This window comes from Nycticebus coucang, chromosome 4 (assembly GCF_027406575.1).
Source record: "Nycticebus coucang isolate mNycCou1 chromosome 4, mNycCou1.pri, whole genome shotgun sequence".
In the NCBI taxonomy this organism is placed as follows: Eukaryota; Metazoa; Chordata; class Mammalia; order Primates; family Lorisidae; genus Nycticebus; species Nycticebus coucang.
The window spans coordinates 28,707,913-28,735,261 of NC_069783.1; the positions used below are offsets into that span (position 1 = coordinate 28,707,913).

Genomic DNA, 27,349 nt, shown 5'->3' on the forward strand with positions numbered 1-27,349 from the left:
GTAGTATTCCATAATTTTTTTTATGTTAGGTATAGAGAGTATGCCTGGACTTTCAGAGAGAAATGTATATGGCCAAACAATAACCAGTAAACTTTATAATTTAAATAAGTGGTATAAAAAGAAAGTACCAGCTTCTTTGTTTGGAAGCTTTAATTGCAAAAAAGATGAATGTGTAGTATGAATATTTTTACTTTGAAAGGGAAACTAATGTCTAGATTGAATATGCATTAGATACTTATATCATGTGCACTAGCACTTATATTTAAGTACCATCTTAATACATAAACCTAAAATTTAAAAATATATGTATTTTATGGCTATCCAGTAAGTGTGAGGTGCGGTAGATAATGCAAGATTGAGGTTATAGATCTTTGACCTGTAGAAATAAGGCACACATGAAGAAATAATGAGATAAATATTAATTCAGTAAAATAACACAATATATATTATGAATGGGTACATGAGTCTTATAGGAGTTATGGGGACAGCAGGAAACTATTTTGAGCTGGTAGTTTGGGAAGTGTTACTGCAGGAGGAGAGAATGAAGCTGCACTGAATTTTCTTAAGTGGAGTTGAGGGGGCATAGGAGCCAACACTTAGACATAAGGAGGTACACACAGGAATTCACCTATGGTGTGAAGCTGAGTAGTCAGAGAAAATTTCAGAAATTAATTTGGGGCCAGACTATAGAAGACCTTGAATTCTAGAAGTAGTAATTTGGACTCCATAAATACTAGAAGAAAGTGTAGGGAAAACACTTGAAGAAATCGGCCTGGGAGAATATTTTATGAGGAAGACCCCCTGGACAATTGAAGCAACACCAAAAATACATTACTGGGATCTGATCAAACTAAAAAGCTTCTGCCCAGCCAAGAACACAGTACGTAAAGCAAGCAGACACCCCTCAGAATGGGAGAAGATATTTGCAGGTTATGTCTCCAACAAAGGTTTAATAACTGGAATCCACAGAGAACTCAAATGTATTAGCAAGAAAAGAACAAATAATCCCATCTCAGTGTGGGCACGGGACTTGAATAGAAACTTCTCTGAAGAAGACAGGCACATGGCCTACAGACACATGAAAAAATGCTTATCATCCTTAGTCATCAGAGAAATGCAAATCAAAACTACTTTGAGATATCATCTAACTCCATTTAGATTAGCCCACATCACAAAATCCCATAACCATCGTTGGCATGGATGTGGAGAAAAGGGAACACTTCTGCATTGCTGGTGGGAATGCAAACTAATATGTTCCTTTTGGAAAGAAGTTTGGAGATCACTTAGGGATCTAAAAGTAGACCTGCCATTCAATTCTGCAATTTCTCTACTAGGTATATATCCAGAAGGCCAAAAATCACTTTATAACAAAGATATTTGCATGAGAATTTTTATTACAGCCCAATTCATAATTGCTAAGTTGCGGAAGAAGCCCACGTGCCCATTGATCCACAAATGGATTAATAAATTGTGGTATATGTACACCATGGAATATTATGCAGCCTTAAAAATGATGGAGACTTTACCTCTTTATGTTTCTATGGGTGGAGCTGGAACATATTCTTCTTAGCAAAGTATCTCAAGAATGGAAGAAAAAGTATCCAATGTATTCAGCCCTAATATGAAACCAATTTATAAGCACCCACACTTCCATATGAAAGCTATAACCAAACTACAGCCCAAAGTGAAGGGGAAAAAGGAGGGGGAGGGAAGGGGGTGGATGGGGGGAGGGAGAGTAATTGGTGGGGCCACACCTATGGTGCATTTTACAAGGGTACGTGTTAATTGTACTAATTGTAGAATATAAACGTCTTAACGCAATAACTAAGAAAATGAGGTGAAGGCTATGTTAACCAGTTTGATGAAAGTATTTCCAATTGTATATAAAACCACCCCATAATATGCATTAATGTACACACTATGATTTAATAAAAAAAGTTTAAGGGTGGGGTGAGATGGTTATATGATACTTTACCCTTGAGTTACTGCTTATGTGATGGACAACACCAGTAAGTTATGTTATTGACTTAAAATGCTAGATATTTTTGGTTCTTGGTAATAAGAAATACTGAGGAGCTTGCTTTCTTTGTTACTAATAAAATCCAGTGCATGAAATTGGCTTTGTAGGGTAATCTCAAACTTTGTGGTTGGAAGAATTTTATATTACATAGCAAATACTTGACAGTCATCTATTTTTGGAGATGACAAATCAGTATTTTTCACTGACTGAATTTCATTTATAAATTTCTACATACTATAAATTTATACTGTTACTTACAGGGCACACTAAAATTTGCTCTTATTTTTAAAGCTCTGGCTTATCTTGGCTCCACTGCCTTATTAGCCCAGAACTGTTGACTATAGTTAACCTGCTGAACCTCATGTTTTTTCTTTGTAAAATTGGAGAGATACTTCCCTCCTGGGGGTGGGGGGGAGGGTGAGAATGTCTAGTGAAGTAAGGCTGTTTGAGAGAATGCAGTAATGTCTGGAACATTATGGAAGTTAGATAGTAAATTTTCTCTCCCTCCTTCCTGAGCTTGGAGTGATTTTGAGTAAAGGCTTAATATAGACTTTCTCATTACTTAACGTAGGCTTTTCTGTGTGCAACTCATGAAAAAATTTGGAAGGCAGTAACTTTTGTAAAATATGGCTTTGTAATAACTTGGATTTTTAAATGTTGTATCAATAGAACTTGTTGATGTTTAAAAAAAGGAAAAATTGTTTCTGTTTCATTAGAATGCACCTAAAAACTGAATTATCAAAAGACTAAGGTGTTTCTGTGAAGTCATTTTATTATATTTCATTAGTTAAAAGCATACTTTGTGACTGTGGCATTGAAATAAAATGTAGTCCAGGAGAAATATTCTATATTAAGCATGTTCTAGATCATGTTGTTAAGGAAATGCAGTTAAACTTTCTTTAAGTGACTTTTTTGGGTGTACATCTTTGAATGTAAATGTGTATACGTGTAGATTTGTGTAATCATCACCATAATCAAGATACAGAACAGTTCTTTTACTTCAGAAAACTCCTTGTGCTGGTCTTGTGCTCTCAAATTCTCTCCCTAACCCCTGGCAAGAACCGGTCTGTCTTTTATTTCTATTTTGATTTTGTTTCATTTTTAAATTTTTTTCAAAACACCACAAATTGATACCAGCGTTTTTCGTTTCTTTATTTGTGGGCTAGGTTAATGGAGACTATCAAATCTGATAAATATCTTAAATATGATATCAAATAAGATAAAATATAGAAGTATCAAATTAGGTAAAGTACATGGAAGTGCTTAGCACATAGAGGCATCAGGTATTTAAAAAATAAGTTTCACACATAATATTAAGTGACTAGGTAAAGTTTAGGTGAACTTTTCTTGAGAGCCAAGTTTGTGTAATTTTGACCACTTTTATTTCCCCTCATTCTTGGGCTTTTTTTTTGAAAGATTTTGTTCCACATGGTCTGGTACCTGTAAATTTCTGTTATTTAATGTCTTTTAACTGCATGTTCCTAATAAGTAAATGTGGTTAATAATATCTACCCTTCAAGTTAGGATAATTAAGTGTTAAGATATATAAAAATATAAACCTATAAATATGAATATATAGAGAGATATAGATAAATAGCCTGGATAATATAGTTTACAGTAACTTTTAATACTAATGGTTTGGTAAGGGATATCATGTCTTCTTTATTTCTGGTCCTTCTCCTCCCTCCATGGAAAAATTGATTCTGAAAGCATCATCTTTCTATTTTAATAATTTTTGATCATTCTTTTTCTACTGTTTATTTATTTATTTATTGTAGAGACAGTCTCACTTTATGGCCCTCGGTAGAGTGCCATGGCATCACACAGCTCACAGCAACCTCCAACTCCTGGGCTTAAGCGATTCTCTTGCCTCAGCCTCCCAAGTAGCTGGGACTACAGGCGCCCGCCACAACGCCCAGCTATTTTTTTGGTTGCAGTTCAGCCGGGGCCAGGTTTGAACCCGCCACCCTGGGTATATGGGGCCGGCGCCTTACCGACTGAGCCACAGGCACCGCCCAATTTTTGATCATTCTTTTTCTGGAAATGCATTACCAATTTCTCTGTTTCAGAGTGGAGAAAAGTATACTAAGTCTGTTTAACTTTATCTTAATGATTCAGGGCTCATTTCACATTATGATCATTTCTTAAAATGTGATTTAAAAAATGATTTTCAGATATATGGGCTGAGTATTTGCCAATGCCAGTGCTTCCTTTTGAACTTGTGTTTATAAGTCCCTATTATAAAATCGATTTTCTTTTCGACATTTTTATCTATTCGTAAAAGTAAAGTACACAGTGTTCTCATATATAACATTTTAGGCAGTAGGATATAATTGCTTTCCTATAAATTTAATTATTTAATCAAGTACAGAAGCAGATTTATTAATGAAATTTTTGTTCTTGCCCACAAATCATCATGTACACTCTTTATCAGTGTTCTTTGTCTCATTATTTGTGTTTAAAAATATTCATAGAATCAGTGAATTAAAGAACTGGAAAGAACCTTTGAGATTGTCTAGTCTATGTATTCTTAACTATCTAACCCAAAGCCCCTCTTTGATAATAAATATTTCTTATACTTTCCTAAATGTCCTGAGATGAAATTCCTAGTCAATGAAAATTTTTACCCCTGTAATTAAAATGAATCAATATAATTCTGTAATTGTAATATGAAGGAGAAAGAAAAGGAAAAATAATTTTATTTAATTAATTTATTTTTTTTAAGACAAGAGTCTCACTTGGTTGCCTTGGGTAGAATGCCAAGGTGTCATAGCTCACAGCAACCTCAAATTCCTGGGATCAAGCAATCCTCTTATCTCAGCCTCTTGAGTAGCTGGGAATACAGTTCCCCACTATAACCCTTGCTAGTTTTTCTATTTTTAGTAGAGACTGGATCTCACTCTTGCTCAGGCTGGTCTTGAACTCCTGAGTTCAGGTGATCCACCTACCTTGCCCTCCTAGAGTGCAGGATTATAGGCATGAGGCACTGTGCCTGGCCAGGAAAAATAATTTAAAATAAAATACAAGGTATAATTATGCTAGAAGGCAAAAAATAAATAATTTTTAAAAAGCAAGAAATAGCCCCAACAAGAACTACAAAACACTGATGAAAGAAATCATTGATGATACAAACAAATAGAAAAACATCTTGTACTCATGGATTGGAAGAATCACTACTGTAAGTGTCTATTCTGCCCAAAGCAATTTATAAATTCAATGTAATTTCCATCAAAATGCCAATGTTAGTTTTCACAGTATTAGATAAAACAATTCTAAATTTTATATGGAAACATAAAAGAGCCTGAATAGCCTAAACAGTCCTAAGGAAAACAAATCTGGAGGCATCATATTACCTGGCTTCAAATTATACCACAAGTCTATAGGAATCCAGTCAGCATGGTATTGGTATAAAAGTAGACACATTTATCAATAAAACAGAAACAAGAAACAAACAAAACCCAGAAATAAAACTATATACCTATAAAAAACTGATATTTGACAAAGCAGAGACACAAAAACATACACTGGGGAAGGATGCCTACCCATTCAATAAATGATGCTGGGAAAACTGGACTGCCACATGCAGAAGAATGAAGCTGGATCCTTCTCTCTCACCATGTACAAAAATGAACTACCTGGCTCCATAAAAATTCTAGAAGAAAACTTAGAAAAAGGCAAAGAATTATGACTAAGACCCCAACAGCAAAAACAAAAATTAATAAATGGGACTAAAACTAAAAGTTTTTGTATAGCAAAAGAAATAATCCTAGAGTAAATAGACAACGTATGAGGTCTGACAATTCAGTTTGTGAACTTGTGATTATGCACTTACAGTGGCATTGTACAAACTAGGTCTCATAACCTTGGTATGTCAGTGTCTCAACAACTGTGTTCATGTCAGTGTGTAGCAGTATCTTGCTGAGTGGCGTTCATTATTCTTGCATGTTTTTGTGTGCTGTCACGAGACTGTTGGACCTTGATTTAGAGCAACAAACATGAAATTTCTTAATAAACTTGGCAAGAATGGAAGTGAAATCAGAGACATTTTAGTCTAAGTTTATGGAGAGAGATAATGCCATGAAGAAATGGCAGTGTACAAATGGATTAAACATTTTTCTGAGGGGAGAAAAAGCGTCACTGATGAATTGAGATCAGGGCATCCACTAACGACCAGAACTGACATAGCATTGTTGAGGTGTGTGTCAAAAGTCAGCTTGTGAGAAGCATAGCAGACCAAGTAAACATTGATAGAGAAATAGGAAAATCTTAAATGATAATCTTGGCACCAGAAAGGTATGTGTAAAAATGGTCCCAAAGGAGCTTAATGATGAATAAAAGCAAAGAGATCACATGGCCCAGTCTTATGAGGGAGCTTTTAGCCAGAAAAAAGTATATTGGAACACTCCCTACACCCCTGATCTGGCCTCCAGTGACTTTTTCCTTTACTCAAAGAAAAAGGAAATATTGAAAGGAAGACATTTTGATGACATTTGGGGCCTCAAGAGTAATAAGACAGCTCTCATTGTCACTCCAGAAAAATAGTGCCAAAATTGTTCTGAAGGGTGGACTAGGTGCTGAGTTTAGGGCATAGCTTCCCAAGGAGAGTACTTCAAAGGTGACCTTAGTGATATTCAGCAATGAGGAAGATATCACTTTTTCTAGGATGAGTTTGTGACCTCTTAAAGAATGGGAGAAAAACATTCTCAAACTATATGTGACAAAGGGCTTATATCCAGAATCTACAAGGCACTCAGACCAGTAAGAAAAAAATAATCACATTAAAAAGTGGGCAAAAGACATTAACAGACATTTTTCAACAGAAGATATACAAATGGCAAAAAAAAAAAAAAACATAAAAAAATGCTCAACATTGCTAATCCTAAGGGAGGTGCAACTTAAAACCGTAATGAGTGTCCACAATAGCCCTGTCAGAATGGCTATTATTAAAAAGGAAATAACATGTTGGCATGGATATGGTGAAAAAGGAAGCTTTATACACTGTTGGTAGAAATAAAAATGAGTACAACCTCTTATGTATGGGTATTTCTCAAAGAACTCAAAGTAGACTTAGCATTTAATCCAGCAATCCCACTGTTGGGTTATTTACCCAAAGGAGAAGACATCATTATATTAAAAAGACACATGCACTCAGATGTTTATTGCAACATAGTTCACAATTGCCAACATACAGAGTCAACCTAAGTGTCCATCAATGCGGATGCGTAGATTTTAAAAAATGGACATTTATAGCATGGAATGCTACTCAATCATAAAAAATGAAATGTCTTTTGCAGCAACTTGGATAGAACTGGAGACCATTTTCCTAAATGAAGTATTTCAGGAATGGAAAATCAAATACCACATGTATTCACTTATAAATGAGAGCTAAGCGATATATATGGTCATGCAGATGGCATGATAGACTTTGGAGATTCAGAAGGGGAAATGTTGTGGGGGAGGAGTCAAAAATTACCTGTTCATTACAGTATACAGTAATCAAGTGATGGATACACTCAAAGTCCTGATTTCACCATTGTATAATTCATCCATGTGTCAGAAAACCACTTGTATCTCCTAAATCTATTTTAAAAATAAGTAATGAAACACAGGGTAGGGGAGGAAGACACCCCAGCAAATTTTAAAAATACCTTTAGAATGTCGTGATGTTTCATTGAGAACCGACAACCTAGGTGGCGCCTGTGGCTCAAGGAGTAGGGCGCTGGCCCCATATACAGGAGGTGGCAGGTTCAAACCTGGCCCCAGCCAAAAACTGCAGGGGAAAAAAAAAAAAGAGAGAACCAAAAACCTAGACCAAATCTTCTCATTTCATAGATAAAGAAAGTAAGGGTGGGAGTGAAACTGCAGAGGAAGGGTATTAGATGGGCCTTGGTTTTACCTTCTCAGGGAGGTACGCTAAGCATTCACTAGGCATAGAACTTCTTTGCCTTCTTGGTTTTCTAAAAATCTCTATGAAATCATTTTTCATTTTTAAACGAGGTAGCTGTGTGTTATTCTTGACTTGTTGGTTGCTGTCGAGGTATGGATAATACATTGGGATCAGTTCTTTCAAGATTTGTTTAAGCCTGTGGGATAGTGCCAACACACTTAACCCCTGACTCTGTTCCTGTCAGGGAGCAGCCTCTCCGTGGGCTTTCTTGGAGTCTTTCTTCTGGGTAGTGCCTAGGTGGTGGATGTGTGGGCTTGTTGCCAGAGGATATCCAGACAGTAGGTTCAAACATATCTCCAGGGCTTCCATTTTCTGCCTTTGTAGCACACACTCATTTATTCATTTGTAAAATTTCTACCTTTTCTTTCTTATACAAGGGCTAAATGAACGTGTGAAGGAAAGTGATTTGTAAACTGTATGTTATGTGTGATATGTAAGTGCAGTGGATTGGTGTTAACTAAAAGCATAGCATCCTTCTTTAGAGTTATGAAGAGAGTGTGGTTCTATTTTAATACTCTGCAGGTGGTATATTGTTATTATTCGAACTCTAATCTGAGTCTCATTTCAGTTCCTTGAATCTGACAAACACCTACGTGCCCCATGGGTGCCAGATATTACACATCCTATGCTCTCTAGCCATTATCTCCGCCTGCTCAACCCCAACAAACACCCACAAAAAGCTGAAAGCAAAAGAAAACTTTTTTTTGTTTTGTTTTGTTTTTAATTTGTGATTTTTAATTTTATCTTAGAAATTGCAATTCCTCTGTCTGGAATGTTGCGTCCCAGGATCACACTTAGCTGGCTCCGCATTGTTACTCAGACCTTAGAGATGACCTTCTTGATGATCCACATAAAATAGCTACTGATCATTCCCTTTCACTTTATTTCAGTTCTCTGTGTAGTGCTTATAATGGCCCTTGGGTATTTCCCTTCCCTTGCCTTGCACCCTTACCTTCTCTCCAGTTTATTTATTTATTTTTTGAGTATTTTTATATTTTTTCAAATTAATATAAGGGTACAATTTTTAGGTTACATTGTTCTCGTTTCCAGGGTAAAGTTCCATTTGTAGAAGAGCCCTCACTCTGGGGTCATGTTATACACCCTCACAATGTGCACATTAGGTGAGATCCTGCCTCATGCCCTCTCTCCTCCTGCCAGACGTTCTCCCCTTACCCTCTTCTCGCTTCCCTCTACCCCCAAACTGGACTATATTAGTTCAAAACAAAACTTTTCTGTTTTAGCTCCACTACTGTTACTTAATCAAGGGAGGCTTGTTTGGCCTTCCTGGAAGAGCACATAGATCTGGTTATATACTTTCCTTGCCCTTATTTACAATATCACTGTTTACTTCAGAATTTGATTCTACTGCTAGATTGTAAGTTTCATGAGAATTTTATAATCTACTCTATGTGCTTGTGTTAGAAGACGAAGTGTTATTTCCAGAATATAGTAAAATTGACTCTTAGGGAAGATGCCCTATGTTTTATCTTCCAGTCTCAACAAGATCCAGTCTTAACATTCTTATATTCTGGTGTTTTCCAGAAGTACTTGGAGTAAATACAAGTTCAAGTTCCTTTATGCTTTAATTCCGCTAACTCATTTAATTTCTTGGAGGAGTGCTATCCCCTATAACTTCTAGAATGTTGCTTCTGTAGTTTATTACTTACATGAATTTTTGTAATAACTTAATTTTATATTTTTGACTTTAGAGCCTAAACATTGAATTCCTTTTTCATCAAGATTCCAGCTAATTAAGGGTAATGATCTTTTGGAGAATAAAGTTTTATTTAAAATGATAGACTTTATATTACTTTTTGTGTTATTTTAATGAGATCATCAAATATGGAATGTGCCAATTTTGACTCAAATGTTTATTATGTCAAACAAGCAGTATAATTACTAGGTTATTAAATAAGAAATGTCCAATTTCCTTATGTACTACTAAGTTTGACACTTGATATCTCTGACATTTTACCTTGACACTTTTAATTTTTATTTTTTATCATGAAGGCACATCCTTGTTCTTTCAAATGCATGTTTTGGGTTGTGATTATCTTTCAAAATTTTTAGAGCAACTTTTGTGAAACCATGGATAAGTGAAAACTTTGTATTATTTTTGAATATGATTTCCAATGTGGAACCAATACAGTGCAGACAGCTCAAACAAAGTGTTTGGAAAGGATGTGGCTAATGAACAATGATGGTTTGAGAAGTTCCATTTTGGTGATTTAATCTTGAGAATGAGCCACGTGGGTGACCTGAGACCAAGGTGGATAATGATGAACTGAAAACTGTAGTGGAAGTGAAACCATCTCAACCTAGCCAGAAGATTCAAGGACCATTTGAAATCGATTGGCAAGGTAAAGCAACTGGGTAGATAATGAACCAAGTGTCAGAAGAGAATCTTCCTGCAGCTCTTCTTTTGCTGTCACAATGTAGAGGTGAACCATTTCTACTCTGTATTGTTATTTGTGATGAAAAATGGATTCTTTTTGACAATAGCAAGGATTTGGCACAATGGTAGGATAAAGATGAAGTGCCGAAACACAGTCCAAAACTGAGTATTGATCAAAAAAGGCTAATGGTTTCTAATTGGTGGTCCAGCATTGGTATTATCTTGAGTTTCATGGAACATGTTCAGTCAATTATAGCGGATTGTGCATCCAATTGGATGAAATGATGAGGATGTCTTCCATGAAACTGGTCCCTGGTGCCAAAAATGTTGGGGATTCACTATACAAAGTATTCATTTATCAGCAAGCTGTGGAAAATGCCTTTAGCAGTTTCACCCCGTCACTCTGATACTATTTTGGCTGTTTTTCTCTTCGTTGTGGATTCTTTCATAGCCTGGAATTTGTACTACACAAATGTGAAGTTGTTTATTGGAAAGAGCACAGGCTTTGGGGTTTAAATGGATGTAGTTTAAGTCCTGGCTGAGCTGCTTGCCAGTTATACACTCTAGGAATGTTTGAATGTTTCTGAGCTCACTTTTCTCCAACTGTAAAATGTTATTTACCTTGCAGGGTTGTCAGACTTGGAGTATTGTATGTAAAGTGCTTTATACAATGTGTATCTTCCTTCGATGTCTTTTAATGATTTCTGAAAAGGAAAAAAAGGCTTGTTTTAATGCAACCAACTTTAATAGAGGCAGAGTAGGCTAGAGAGAGACCAGACTGAGAATGGGAAGTCCTAACCTGCACTAAAGATCCTTGTGTCTATAAGATTATGTTTGTGATTAACTGAAGATTATATGAAGAGTAAAGAAACCAGGCAGTCTAGGTGAGAAGTTATTTTAGTTGTAAGGAAAAGAAACTTTATCAAGAATGACTCTGAATCCATGTTGCCTTATATGGGGAATGAAGGTTTGCCTGGGCCACGGGTTTCTAATCATGTCACATCACCAGGGAGGTCCAAGGCGGAGGGGACATGAGGAATTTGGGGGTAAGAGGAAACTGAATTAGAGCTGCTCTGTTTTAATTTGCTCTATATAAAGATTTCTTTGTACGATTTTTGAATAAAGGGTTTTATGGCTAAAAAGGTTTACAAACTAGTAGACTAAATTATCTCTAAAGCTTCTTTGAACTCTGAATTTTTATGATGTATCTTTATATAGGCAATTTGGTTTTTAAATTGAGATGTCTCTCATAATATTTTAATGATTGCATTAGCGTGTTCTGAAAACTTGCTTTTGTCCATCAAATAATTACATTTGTAAGTCCTATAAATAATTTTTAAAAATTCTATAAGTGTCAGTTACCTTTTTTAAGGCCTCATGAGCTTTTATTACCAAATGAAATATTTTTATTGGCATTCATATTAATTTGTCCGTTTATGTTTTTATTCACTGATGGCAAGAACATGTTATATGAAACACTTTAAAAGATATGGAAAAAGGCCTAGTGTCATTCACCATCTGTTTGCTTTGATTTTTGTAAGTCTTGAGAAAAAAGGAGTTCCAGAAATAATGCTTTTATAGCAAAGCAGGTGTTCCAGATACTAACCGTTATTTGTACAAAGTATACTTTTATATATGAACCATAACACAATCATTGTCTTTTAAATGAGCCAGGAAAAGGGTTTTTTTTAATAACATTTGTAACATTCAAACAGAATTTCATGGTTGATGGAATTAGTCAGAAATGCTTTGAATCAAAAATTGACTCTTTCATGTTGTGAGTTATTAAATATTGAGACATCTCAAATATTTAAAAATTAAAACCTAATACAAAGAAATATAATAACATTTTGATCTATTATAAATATATAAGTAATCTCTTATTTCTACCTTTTCTTCAGTACTTTGTAGGTTTTTTGACTTCTCAACTTATTTTATGGATAATGACTATGTATTATTTATCTTTGGTTCTATCTCATTGCCTATATACTTGATAAACTTGTTTCATGAATGAAAATTAAATACAGCATAGTTTCCTGGGAATTAAGAACTTCTCTAAAATTTGTTTCCAGCAGTAGGTCATTTTAGGCTACTGTTGAATTCTTTTTCTTTTTTTTTAATTATTATTTTTTATTAAATCATAACTTTGTACATTGATGCATTTATGGGGTTCAGTGTACTGCTTTGATATACAATGTGAAATGTTTACATTGAACTAAGTAACACATCCATCACAATTATACTCATTTCTTAATAGTTTGAAATGTACTATTACATCATGTACATTAGGTGAGGTCCCCCCAAATACCCTGCCTCCTCCCGTGTCCTCCCTCCCCCTTCTCTCCTCTTCTCTGTTACTTTCTGGACTATAGTTATGTTTTGCATTCATATGAATATGTAGGTGATTATATATTGATTTCATAGTAGTATTGAGTACATTGGATACTTTTTTCCCCCATTCTTGAGATACTTTACTAAGAAGAATATATTCCAACTCCATCCAGGTAAACATAAAAGATGTGAAGTCTCCATCTTTTTATGGCTGCATAGTATTCCATGGTGTACAAATACCACAGTTTGTTAATCCATTCATGGGTCAATGGGCACCTGGGCTGTTTCCATGTCTTGGCAATTATGAATTGGGCTGCAATAAACATTTTGGTGCAAATGTCTTTGTTGTAAAATTTTTGATATATACCTAGTAGAGGAATTGCAGGATCGAATAGTAGGTCTACTTTTAGTTCCTTGAGTGTTCTCTAAACTTCTTTCCAAAAAGGTCGTATTAGCTTGCATTCCCACCAGCAGTGTAGAAGTGTTCCCTTCTCTCTGCATCCACGCCAACATCTGTAGTTTTGGGATTTTGTGATCTGGGCTTATCTTACTGGAGTTAGATGATATCTCAAAGTGGTTTTGATTTGCATTTCTCTGATGATTAATAATGAGCTTTTTTTAAATTAAATCATAGCTGTGTACATTGATATGATCATGGGACATCATTCACTAGCTTCACAGACCATTTACCAAGTTTCACATATACCCTTGTAAGATGCACCGCTGGTGTAATCCCACGAATCCCCTTCCCTCTACCTACCTCCCCCCTCCCTCTCCTCCCTTTCCCCCTTCCCCCTATTTTTAGGTTGTAACTGGGTTATAGCTTTCATGTGAAAACCCTAAATTAGTCTCATAGTAGGGCTGAGTACATTGGGTACTTTTTCTGCCATTCTTGAGATACTTTACTAAGAAGAATATGTTCCAGCTCCATCCATGTAAACATGAAAGAGGTAAAGTCTCCATCTTTCTTTAAGGCTGCATAATATTCCATGGTGTACATATACCACAATTTATTAATCCATTCGTGGATTGATGGGCACCTGGGTTTCTTCCATGACTTAGCAATTATGAATTGGGCTGCCATGAACATTCTGGTACAAATATCTTTGTTATGACGTGATTTTTGGTCTTCTGGGTATATGCCCAGTAGAGGAATTACAGGATTGAATGGCAGATCTATTTTTAGATCTCTTAAGTGCTCTCCATATCTCGTTCCAAAAGGAATGTATTAATTTGCATTCTCACCAGCAGTGCAAAAGTGTTCCCTTTTCTCCACATCCGTGCCAACATCTCTGGTCTTGGGATTTTGTGATATAGGCTAGTCTCACTGGAGTTAGATGGTAATAATGAGCATTTTTTCATGTGTTTGTAGGCCAGGCACATGTCTTCATCAGAGAAGTTTCTGTTGAAGTCTCTTGCGCACATGGAAATGGGGTTATTTGTTCTTTTCTTATTGGTTAGTTTAAGTTCTCTGTAGATTCTAGTAATCAGAATCAGTTATCTGATTCTAGTTATCAGATTCTAGTTATGCTTTGTTGGAAGCATAACCTTCCAAAATCTCCCATTCTGAAGGTTGTCTGTTTGCTTTACTTACTGTTCTCTTGGCTGTACAAAAGCTTCTTAGTCTGATCAGATCCCAGTAATGTATTTTTGATGTTGCTTCAATTGCCCCCTGGGGTGAGGGGAGTCCTCTTCATAAAATATTCTCCCAGGCTATTTTCTACAAGTGTTTTCCCTGTACTCTCTTCTGGTATTTTTATAGTTCCATATCTTAAGTTTAAATCTTTTATACAGTGAGAATCAATTTTTGTTAATGGTGAAAGGTGGGGGTCCAGTTTCAGTTTCCTACAGGTTGCCAGCCAGTTCACCCAGCACCATTTATTAAATAGGTAATCTTTCCCCCACTGAATATTTTTGACAGGCTTGTCAAAGATCAAATGACAGCAAGTAGCTGGGTTCATCTCTTGGTTCTCTATTCTGTTCCATAAATATATCTCTATTTTTGTCCCAGTACTATGCTGGGACACTATAGATTTATAGTATAGTCTGAAGTCTGGTAACATGATACCTCCTGATTTGTTCTTATTTCTGAGTAATGTATTTGCTATTTGAGTTTCTTCCTGATTCCATATAAAATGAAGCACTATTTTTTCAAACTCTTTAAAGTATGATGGTGGTGCTTTAATACAGATTGCATTAAATCTCTATATTGCTTTGGGTAGTATGGACATTTTAACAATGTTGATTCTTCCCAGCCATGAGCATGGTATGTTTTTCCATTTGTTAACATCTTCAGCTATTTCTTTTTTCAGAGTTTCATAGTTCTCTTTATAGAGATCTATCACATCCTTTGTCAGGTAAATTCCCAGATATTTCATCTTCTTTGGTACTCCTGTAAAAGGAATAGACTCCTTGACTATATTTTCAGCTTGACTATTGTTGGCATATAAAAAAGGTACTGATTTGTGTCATAAGCCATCCAGCCTCGCTGGAAAACAACCTGGCAAGAGGAGCAGCAGGAGGGATGGGAGGGGAGGGGAGAGTGGAGCAATTTCTCTGCCCTGGGGAACGGTGTAGGCTTTAAAGCAGAGGTCATGGGAGGCAATGAAGTGTTTTTTTTTTTTTGTTTGTTTGTTTTTTTGTAGAGACAGAGTCTCACTTTATGGCCCTGGGTAGAGTGCCGTGGCCTCACACAGCTCACAGCAACCTCCCACTCCTGGGCTTAAGCAATTCTCTTGCCTCAGCCTCCTGAGTAGCTGGGACTACAGGCGCCCGCCACAACGCCCGGCTGTTTTTTTGTTGCAGTTCGGCCGGGGCCGGGTTTGAACCCGCCACCCTCAGCATATGGGGCCGGCGCCCTACGGACTGAGCCACAGGCACCTCCCGGCAATGAAGTGTTTTAAAGAATGGTGTGTTTAGGCTCCAGAGAGCAAGATGGCGGCCAAGTAACAGCTTCCTTGCATCTGGGCACCGTGAGTCTGGGGAGATAGGACTCCAGGCATCTCTGGCTGGTGGGATATGCCTATCATCACCCCTGTGAGGATACAGGGAGTCAGCAAGAGACTTCTGGACCCCAAGAGGAGGACTAAAACACTTGAAAAATAGCAAGTGGTCGCGTGTGTTCAATCGGTCTAAACCCGCCCGCAACTGTAAGTTCAGTAGCAGTGAGACTGCAAACTGGAAAGAACTTACCTGTGAACTGTTTTGGTGTCTTTGGACTTGGCACCCAGTTGAACTGCCTTGGGGAGAGCCTGAGCGAGAGTGCGGAGAACTTTGGCCGTTGTCTAGGGCCCCAGTCTGAGCCGCTGAGCCAGACGGAGCTAATAGTGTTTGCCTATGGGCCACAGGGAGCCATTGTGAGTGATCTACCCTGGCAAGCTCCACCCTCAGGGTCGCAGAGCTAGAATCCAGGTGGGAACTGGTAACCTAGCAACTGAGTAGCCCTAGGGTGGGGTCTGAGCTGCCTTGCAGCCCTAACCCTGAGGGGCAGAGTGAGACCGGTTTTGGCACACTGGGTAAGTGGATAGCCACTTCAGCAGTGATTCCAGCGACAAGCACTTTCCTAGGAAAGCTTCTGCTCAGCAAGTTTACAAGTTCAAAGTGCCTTTTAGGTGGGCTGAAGATTTAGGATGTCTACCTGCTGGTGTTTGAGAAATCAGCAGCCTCCAGTCATATCAGAACTGTGATTAACATCTCATACCCCAGAAGACCACGTGTTGCCCAGACAATATTCAACAACATATACATACGGCTTTGTTTTTGGTTGTGTTTTTGTTTTTTTTTGGTTTGGTTGTTTTTTTGTTTATTTTGATGTTGTTGATGTTGTTGATGTTGTTTTGTTTTGAAATTTCAACCTTTTCCATACAGATCTTTTTTCTTTCTCAATTTTTCTAGTTTAATTATAATTTCCCATTGCAGCCCTTTTCAATAACTAGAACTTCATTTTTGCTAGTGTTTCTACCACTATTGTTTGGTTTTTCACCCAATTTTATCCCGTAAAGTTTTCTGTTTGCTTGTTTTGGTTTGATTTATAGCATTTTTGTCTTTCCTCTCTACTTGGTGGAGGTGGGGTACTGTGTCTGATCAGGTTAGCTAAGAGCTGCTGACCTCAAGGGAACCACCGAACTGGGCACCCCCAGAAGGTGGGTTATTTTTAAGGTTGTGTCAAGGTACCCTACTGTACACCTATATTGCTCTGTCTCCCTCTTTCTGTGCCTCTCTTCTTTTTGTCAATATTCCTTTTACCCACCCCCTCTCCTTCCTCTATTTTTTTTTTTTTTCTTATCACTCGGTCCTCCTTTCTTTCATCCCTTTCTTGATCTTCAACCTTCTCACCCTTCTGGTCCTGTACCAAAAGGACTCATCGAACCCTTAGTCCACAGGCATGAGAACTTAAAGAGCAAGAGGAAGTGAAAGGAAAATTAGGGCAAGGAAACAGATAAAAGAAATCACTCATGAGGAAGAATCAGCAGAAAACTCCAGGCAACATGAAGAACCAGTCCAGAACAACCCTGCCAAGGGACGATGAGGTAGCCACTGCAGAGGATTCCACCTATAAAGAAATGTTAGGAATGACAGAAAGGGAATTTAGAATACACATGTTGAAAACAATGAAAGAAATGATGGAAACAATGAAGGAAACTGCTAATAAAGTGGAAAATAACCAAAAGGAAATCCAAAAACAGAATCAAATAAGAGATGAACGATATGAAGAATATAAAAAGGATATAGCAGAGCTGAAGGAACTGAAACAGTCAATTAGGGAACTTAAAGATGCAATGGAAAGTATCAGCAACAGGTTAGACCATGCAGAAGAAAGAATTTCAGAAGTAGAAGACAAAGTTCTTGAGATAACTCAGATAGTAAAAGAGGCAGAAAAGAAGAGAGAGGAAGCAGAACGTTCACTGTCAGAATTATGGGACTTAATGAAGCGTTCCAACATATGAGTTATAGGAATCCCAGAAGGGGAAGAAGAATGCCCCAGAGGAATGGAAGCCATACTAGAGAATATTATAATAGAAAATTTTTCAAATATTACCAAAGATTCTGACACACTGCTTTCAGAGGGATATCGGACCCCAGGTCGCCTCAACGCTAACGAAGCTTCTCCAAGACACATTGTGATGAACCTGTCCAAAGTCAAGACAAAAGAAAAGATTCTGCAAGCTGCCAGGAGTAAGCGCCAGTTGACCTGCAGGGGCAAATCCATCAGAGTGACCGCAGACTTGTCTAATGAAACTTTCCAAGCAAGAAGACAATGGTCATCTACCTTTAATCTACTTAAACAGAACAATTTTCAGCCCAGAATTCTGTACCCTGCTAAGCTAAGCTTCAAAATTGACAGAGAAATCAAATCATTTACGGATATACAAACATTGAGGAAATTCGCCACAACAAGACCAGCTCTACAGGAAATACTTCAACCTGTTCTGCACACTGACCACCACAATGGATCAGCAAGCAAAGTAAGAACTCAGAAATTAAAGAACGGAAGCTAACCTCCACACTGATGCAAAAGATAAAACTAAGTAATGGACCTTCACAAAATAGATGAATAGAATACTACCACACTTATCAATTATCTCAATAAATGTTAATGGCTTGAATTCCCCACTGAAGAGACATAGATTGGCTGACTGGATTAAAGAACACAAGCCATCCATTTGCTGTCTGCAAGAAACACACCTGGCTTCAAAAGACAAATTAAAGCTCCGACAAGGGTTGGAAGACAATTTTTCAGGCAAATGGGATTCAGAAGAAATGAAGAGTTGCAATCTTATTTTCAGATTCATGTGGATTTAAAGCAACTAAAGTCAAAAAAGACAAAGATGGTCACTTTATATTGGTCAAGGGAAAAATACAAGAAGATATTTCAATTCTAAATATGTATGCACCCAATTTTAAATGCTCCCAGATTCTTGAAACAGACCTTACTCAGTCTGAGCAATATGATATCTGATAATACCATAATAACAGGGGACCTTAACACTCCTCTTACAGAGCTGGACAGATCCTCTAAACAGAAATTAAACAAAGATATAAGAGATTTAAATGAGACCCTAGAACAACTGTGCTTGATAGACGCATATAGAACACTCCACCCCAAAGATAAAGAATATACATTCTTCTCATCATCCCATGGAACATTCTCCAAAATTGATCATATCCTGGGACAAAAACTAATATCAACAGAATCAAAAGAATTGAAATTTTACCTTGTATCTTCTCAGACCATGAGGCACTAAAGGTGGAACTCAACTCTAACAAAAACGCTCGACCCCACCCAAAGGCATGGAAATTAAACAATCTTCTGTTGAATAACAGATGGATGCAGGAAGAAATAAAACAGGAAATCATTAACTTCCTTGAGCATAACAACAATAAAGACACAAGCTACCAAAACCTGTGGGATACTGCAAAAGCAATTTTGAGAGGAAAATTCATCGCTTTAGATGCCTACATTCGAAAAACAGAAAGAGAGCACATCAACAAACTCACAAGCAATCTTATGGAATTAAAAAGAAGAACAATCAAAGCCTAAACCCAGTAGAAGAAAAGAAATCTCCAAAATCAAATCAGAGATCACTGAAATTGAAAACAAAAGAATCATTCAGAAAATTAATGAAACAAGGTGTTGGTTTTTTGAAAAAATAAATAAAATAGATAAACCATTGGGCAGACTAACGAGGAATAGAAAAGTAAAATCTCTAGTAACCTCAATCAGAAATGATAAAGGGGAAATAACAACTGATCCCACAGAGATACAAGAGATCATCTCTGAATACTACCAGAAACTCTATGCCCAGAAATTTGACAATGTGAAGGAAATGGATAAATAGTTGGAATCACACCCTCTCCCTAGACTCAGCCAGGAAGAAATAGAGCTCCTGAACAGACCCATTTCAAGCACTGAGATCAAAGAAACAATAAAAATGCTTCCAACCAAAAAATGCCCTGGTCCAGATGGCTTCACATCAGAATTCTATCAAACTTCAAGGAAGAGCTTATTTCTGTACTGCAGAAAATATTCCAAAAAATTGAGGAAGAAGGAATCTTCCCCAACACCTTCTATGAAGCAAACATCACCCTGATACCAAAACCAGGAAAAGACCCAAACAAGAAGGAGAATTTCAGACCAATCTCACTCGTGAATATAGATGCAAAAATTCTCAACAACATCCTAGCCAATAGATTACAGCTTATCATCAAAAAAGTCATTCATCATGATCAAGTAGGTTTCATCCCAGGGATGCAAGGCTGGTTTAACATACGCAAGTCCATAAACGTTATCCACCATATTAACAGAGGCAAAAATAAAGATCACATGATCCTCTCAATAGATGCAGAAAAAGCATTTGATAAAATCCAGCATCCTTTTCTAATTAGAACACTGAGGAGTATAGGCATAGGTGGCATATTTCTAAAACTGATTGAAGCTGTCTTCAATGACAAACCCAAAGCTATCTTCTATGACAAACCCACAGCTAATATTTTACTGAGTGTAGTAAAACTGAAAGCTTTTCCTCTTAGAACTAGAACCAGACATGGTTGTCCTCTGTCATCTTTACTGTTCAACATAGTGCTGGAAGTTCTAGCCAATACAATTAGGCAAGACAAGGAAATAAAGGGAATCCAAATGGGAGCAGAGGAGGTCAAACTCTCCCTCTTCGCTGATGACATGATCTTATACTTAGAGAACCCCAAAGACTCAACCACAAGACTCCTAGAAGTCATCAAAAAATACAGTAATGTTTCAGGATATAAAATCAATGTCCACAAGTCAGTAGCCTTTGTATACACCAGTAACTGTCAAGATGAGAAGCTAATTAAGGACACAACTTCCTTCACTATAGTTTCAAAGAAAATGAAATACCTAGGAATATACCTAACGAAGGAAGCGAAGGACCTTTATAAAGAAAACTATGAAATCCTCAGAAAGGAAATAGCAGAGGATATTAACAAATGGAAGAACATACCATGCTCATGGATGGGAAGAATCAACATTGTTAAAATGTCTATACTTCCCAAAGCAATCTACCTATTCAATGCCATTCCTATCAAAATACCAACATCGTACTTTCAAGATTTGGAGAAAATGATTCTGCATTTTGTATGTAACTGGAAAAAACCCCGTATAGCTAAGGCAGTTCTTAGTAATACAAATAAAGCTGGGGGCATCAGCATACCAGATTTTAGTCTGTACTACAAAGCCATATTGGTCAAGACAGCATGGTACTGACACAAAAACAGAGACATAGACACTTGGAATCAAATTGAAAACCAAGAAATGAAACTAACATCTTACAACCACCTAATCTTCGATAAACCAAACAAGAGCATACCTTGGGGGAAAGACTCCCTATTCAATAAATGGTGTTGGGAGAACTGAATGTCTACATGTAAAAGACTGCAGCTGGACCCACACCTTTCCCCACTCACAAAAAAATTGATTCAAGATGGATAAAGGACTTAAATTTAAGGCATGAAACAATAAAAATCCTCAAAGAAAGCATAGGAAAAACACTGGAAGATACTGGCTTGGGGAAAGACTTCATGAAGACTGCCATGGCAATTGCAACAACAACAAAAATAAACAAATGGGACTTCATTAAACTGAAAAGCTTCTGTACAGCTAAGGAGACAATAACGAAAGCAAAGGGCAACCTACACAATGGGAAAGGATATTTGCATATTTTCAATCAGACAAAAGCTTGAGAAGTAGAATCTATAGAGAACTCAAATTAATCCACATGAAAAAAGCCAACAATCCCATATATCAATGGGCAAGAGATATGAATAGAACTTTCTCTAAAGATGACAGACGAATGGCTAACAAACACATGAAAAAATGTTCATCATCTCTGTATATTAGAGAAATGCAAATCAAAACAACCCTGAGATATCATCTAAGCCCAGTGAGAATGGCCCACATCACAAAATCTCAAAACTGCAGATGCTGGCGTGGATGTGGAGAGAAGGGAACGCTTTTACACGGCTGGTGTGACTGCAGACTAGTACAACCTTTCTGGAAGGAAGTATGGAGAAACCTCAAAGCACTCAAGGTAGACCTCCCATTTGATCCTGCAATCCCATTACTGGGCATCTATCCAGAAGTTTAAAAATCCTTTTATCCTAAGGACACTTGTACTGGACTGTTTATTGCAGCTCAATTTACAATCGCCAAAATGTGCAAACAGCCTATATGCCCACCAACCCAGGAATTGATTAACAAGCTGTGGTATATGTATACCATGGAATACTATTCAGCTATTAAAAAAAATGGAGACTTTACATCCTTCGTATTAACATGGATGGAAGTGGAAGACATTATTCTTAGTAAAGCATCACAAGAATGGAGCAGCATGAACCCTATGTACTCAATTTTGATATGAGGACAATTAATGACAATTAAGGTTATGAGGGGGGGAAAGCAGAAAGAGGGATGGAGGGAGGGGGGTGGGGCCTTGGTGTGTGTCACACTTTATGGGGGCAAGACATGATTGCAAGAGGGACTTTACCTAACAATTCAATCAGTGTAACCTGGCTTATTGTACCCACAATGAACCCCCAACAATAAAAGAAAATAAAAAGGTAGTGATTTGTATGTATTGATTTTTGTATCCTGAGATGCTGCTGTATTCCTTGATCACTTCTAAGAGTTTTGAAGTTGAGTCCCTGGGATTTTCCAGGTATAGGATCATATCATCAGCAAAGAGTGAGAGTGATCTCCTCTGACCCTGTTTCTATACCCTTGATCGCCTTCTCGCCTGATTGTCGTGGCTCAGACTTCCATTACTATGTTGAATAGCAGTGGAGACAGTGGGCATTCTTGTCTCATTTCTGATAGTTACCAGCCACTCTGATGTAGAAAAAATAAAGACATATAACTCAGCATATTTTAGGAGGCTGAACCTTTAAATGTGGTAAACTGCCCTTTGCAATGTGAAGGACAGATTGTAAGAGGGAAACTGATGTAAATATTTTCTTCATTTTGCTTGTATCTATTAAAAGAAAAAAATACTATGAATAGTTATCTTTGTTTTATTTGACAAAATGGTGGTTTGTTAATTCAGTGTATATTAATCTGTAACTTTAAAAAATCCTTTATTATATATAATGACATAATTATAAATTTTACAAATAATGCAAGCAGTTTGTGTTGTTATAAAATTGTAATGTGAAACAGAAGGGAAAATGTTTTATTTCTTGTTAGATCACTTGCCAGATGACCCCTGCCACAGTGATACTTCACGACTTCCTGTAAATACTAGTAATCGTACTCTTTTTTTTCCCCCATAGTTTACACTATTGGAAATTCAGAATAGTAAAAATATTTAAAAATTATTGAATTTTTCTATAGAAAACATTGGGCCAATGCCTTTAATTCTGTATGTGGTATAATTCAGATTGCGTACTTCTTCTTGCTGGTTAACCCTACCCTCAGTGATAGATGTGTTAGTGAGGGGCTTATCTAGCTCCTTAGTATGAGAAGTCATGGGTTCCAATTTTTCCTGTTGAAATAAATGTGGGGTTTTTGTTGTTTTTATGTAAAAATAATACTCTTTTTTACACAGATGGAAAATAGAGGTAAAGGGGAGAGGAAAAAAATCAACCTGAGTCTCAGCATGCAGGGACAGCCATTGGTAACATTTTGATGCATTTCTATCTAGTCTTTTTTTCTGTTCAGTGATTTCACTCTGCCTAGTTTTTGGTACCCTTTTGTTCTCTGGCTTTGCTTGCATGTGTTCTTTTTGTTAATGTCTAAGGTAGTAGTTATCCTTATAATTTCTCTTTTCCTTCAGCAACCATTACCTCCAGCATAGAGTTGGTTAGGGTTATTCATGTCTTGATAATCTCTCCACGAATCAACTTTTTTTTTGTGAGATATAATTTATAATTATACAATTCACTCACTTAAAGTGGACATATCATTGGTTTTTAGATTGTTCACAGAGCTGTGCATTCATCACCATTATCTACTTTTAGAACTTTTTTCTTTATCTCCCTAAATAAACTTTGCACTAATTAGTGGTAGTCATTTCCCATTTTTCCTGTCCCCAGCACTCAGAACTAATCTACTCTCACCTTTGTAGCTTTGCTGGTCTGGACAGTTTATATGAATGAAATTATACTCTACATAGCTGTTTATGATTGGCTTGTTTCTCTTAGAATAGTGTTTTCAAATTCCATCTAAGTTGTAGCATGTATCAACACTTCATTTCTTTTTTTGGTTGCATAATATCCACTGATAGGTATACCACTTTGCTTATCTGTTCAACAAGTGAAGGACATTCAGTTTGCTATGAAAGTTCATATACATGTTTTTATGTGAACATGTTTTTGTTTTACTTGGGTATGTATATCTACAAGTGGAATTTCTGGGTCATATTGTAACTCTATATTTAACATTTTAAGGACTGTAGTAAGTCATTTGAACAAGGAGTGTAGTCTCTTAAATAATGGGAGGTATACTAGAGTTACCTTCAGCATTCTTTATGAAATGATCTTTCATAAAGTATTCAACTTAGTGTGGTTATATGTGATTTTAACGTTTACAAGGAAACCTTACATTATAGTAGGAAATTGTTGAAATAAAGTGTATTTGATATTTATGAAGAAAAAATTGGTGACATTTTATTAAAAATAATCTTGCTGTTAATAATTCATATTGTTTGAAACAATTTAGAAGTCACAAAACCCAACAGGAATCTGAGACTTTGGAAAAACTTCCTTGTGACTAATCTATCACTATGCAGTATGAACCATAAGAAATAACATCAGGTCTGCCTTTTTATGTCCTTGCATTTTGTCTTAGTTTCACTGAGCACTGTCCTTCCTCAAGGCCTGGACCTGGTTTGTACCTTAATTAGTTCTCAGTGTTTTAGTTGAGTACCTTAGCCTTGATCTTCTCTATGTTTGAGCTGACTGCATGAGCCTTCTATGATTCCTTTCTAATGGGAAGAACACTCAATTGGTCACAGGAGATGGGAGATGGGAGATGTTAGTCTAATTTTGACACAAATGGCCGTGCCATTTTGAGCATAAGCCAGATTCCTCAATCTTCCTGCTGGTTAGTATTGATAGTGCAAATATCGTGTGAGTTTTTAATGACTGTGGAATGACTGATTGTTGCTTATTTTCTATTTAAATGAAATGATTAAAATAACTTGGTACATTCAGACAGATATTTTAACTTTTTCCTTTTTCTCTTTTTAAAAAGAGAATGCTTTTGAATAAAGTAGAGATGGGTATAGTCAGAAAATGATCTTTTCTGTTTTTGATAACTTTTTTTTTTGAGACAGAGTCTCACTATGTCGCCCATGGTGTCACAGCACACAGCAACCTCAAACTTCGGGGCTTAAGCAATTCTCTTTCCTCAGCCTCCCGAGTAGCTGGGACTTCAGACGCCCACCACAACGCCTGGCTATTTTTTTGCTGCAGTTATCATTGTTGTTTAGCTGGCCTGGGCTGGGTTCGAACTCGCCAGCCTCAGGGCATGTGGCTGGTGCCATAACCACTATGCTATGGGCCCCGAGACTTAGGTAACTTTTAAATAACTGTTTTCTGTAGAACTTTATTAAATCACTAAGATATATGTATATATAGGGTCATGTTTTATGTATATGGATTTAGTTTTAGTAAACTCTTTGCTTTCTGACAGCTTATATGCCCTGATCACTTTGTTATTTAGTTACATAATACATTTTACTACCTAGGTCTGTATCTTATGAAGGGAAAAATAAAATGTGAGCTTAAACTTCAAGTGAATGGAGGTAAACACTATGAAGTAAATTGAATGACCTTTGCTAGGCCTAAGATCCTTGGTAGATGGTTTTAGTTTAGTGTACTCTTAGTATCTCAAGTATGTTGTCAGTGTCTAACTTTGTAAAAATTTACTTCGAGCTAAAAGTATGGCAAAAAATCATATGGCTAAGAAGTATGGGTAATTCCTTACTTAACATTTAATCATTTTTTGCTTTAGTTATGGGAGCATGGAAAAATAGAATCAGTAGCATTTTTGCTGCAGAAAATGCTGTAGTGAGTATTTCTGAAGGGTAAATCTTACGTAATTCGTGAGTATGCATATTCAAGACTGTATTCTACTCCTCAGTGTGCCCTCTCAAGTGGCCGTACTGCTTTATGCTTCCTTCAGCTGTGAAGGTCAGAACCCTGGGATGATTTTTAGAATATCAAATGCAAAATTTAGAATTTTTTTGACAATCTGCTGCAGGGGAAATGGCATTTTATTGTTTTAATTTCGATTTTCTTAAAAAGTAGTGAGGTTGACTATTTGTATGTTTATTGAGCACTTGAATTTTCTTCCTGTAAACTGTATATATCAAATTGTTTATAAAGTATCTGGTTTGTAAATATCGAAATATAATATACATAGAGAAAAGTACATACTCACAAATGTATAGCTCGGTGAATTTTCATAAAGCTAACACTCCATGTGTAACCAGCACCTGAATCAAGAAACAGCAGAGCATTACCAAAACCTTAAAAGTTTCCTGGTAACCCTTCCACTTACTATACCTACTCCACACGTCCCCCAGAACAACCATTATCCTGTACTTCTAACATTATAAAGTAGTTTATCTATTTTTGAACTTCAGATAAATAGAATTGTACTGTATATAAGTTCTACTTTTTTCCCGTATTAACTTTAATACATTTTAACTACAAGAGTTACTTTGGAGTTTAGAGAACTGTGAATATTTGTATAGGTAATTTCATTTCTCACTGAACCTTAAGAGATTAATAAGAGATAAAAGAGGTAAGTTTTAGTAATGTTATTCTGATACAGTCCTAGCCTTTAATCCAGTTCTGAACATTCAGAGTAGCCTCCCCACTGAATTAACAGACTTGTTTACTGAAATCTATTGCTTGTTGAAAGTTCTTCCTTGCTTCATTTTTGGTAGTTGTGACGGCTGAAGTTTGGCCCTGTTCTGTTCTTACTTTCCTGTTGTGTTTTACCAGAATTGGTGAGTTGTGGTTTTATTTCTTCTGAGTCTTATAACTAAAATGCCTGTTACCATGGATGACCTTTTTATATTTGGGAAAGTTTTATTCTTTTGTGCTGTTTCAGGAAGAATGGAACTGTAGTTTGTCCCTTTCCTGTTATTGTCTGTGTCTTTTTCTTCACCCAAACAGGTCAAAGTGCCAAAGTAAACTTTATGTATTATCAGCATCCTCTGCCTGTATTAGAAAGGTTTAATTGATATAGAAAGGTGTCTTGAGTTCTTTTTGTCTTAACTTTTGTTTCTTCTGATGATTTGCTTTTTAAGGGGGCATACTTTCTTTTGCCTTCAGAATATTTTTAACATGAATTCTTTAAAAAAATTTGTAGTCGCTTCCCAACACCATGCTTTAATAAAGACTTGATTTTTTTTTTAAGTAATAAGTAAAGAATAAGGTCACTACTGATGATGTCCTATTTATTTTTAATTAATAATTTGTTTCCTAAAAGAATTTAAAGTGTTTTATAATAAAAGGCATATGTGATAATTCTAGTAAGAATAAAAATAAAATATTGTAAGTGGAGAAAGGGATAATAATAACCACAATCTTTGTTCCTAGAGTTGAATGTTAAATTTAGCTATGAGCCTTCTGTCCTTGAGGCTCAAAAGAAAAACAGATACAGTTCTCATTGGGG

At 36.5% G+C, this 27,349-nt stretch overlaps 1 protein-coding gene across 9 annotated transcripts in view; it reads left to right on the forward strand.

Moving 5' to 3' along the window:
* LCLAT1 (lysocardiolipin acyltransferase 1) overlaps nt 1–27,349 on the forward strand; it is a 217,116-nt gene that overhangs the window by 60,383 nt on the left and 129,384 nt on the right. The window contains exons 3-4 of one of the 9 annotated variants that reach the window (XM_053589202.1): nt 24,615–24,767; nt 26,616–26,678. The exons of 6 other annotated variants lie outside the window; for them this stretch is intronic. The gene's annotated coding sequence lies outside the window, so the exon portion shown is untranslated. Of the gene's footprint in view, nt 1–10,216; nt 10,409–24,614; nt 24,768–26,615; nt 26,679–27,349 lie in introns of those variants that run through there. 2 more of the 9 variants (XM_053589203.1, XM_053589207.1) reach the window with 2 other exon arrangements.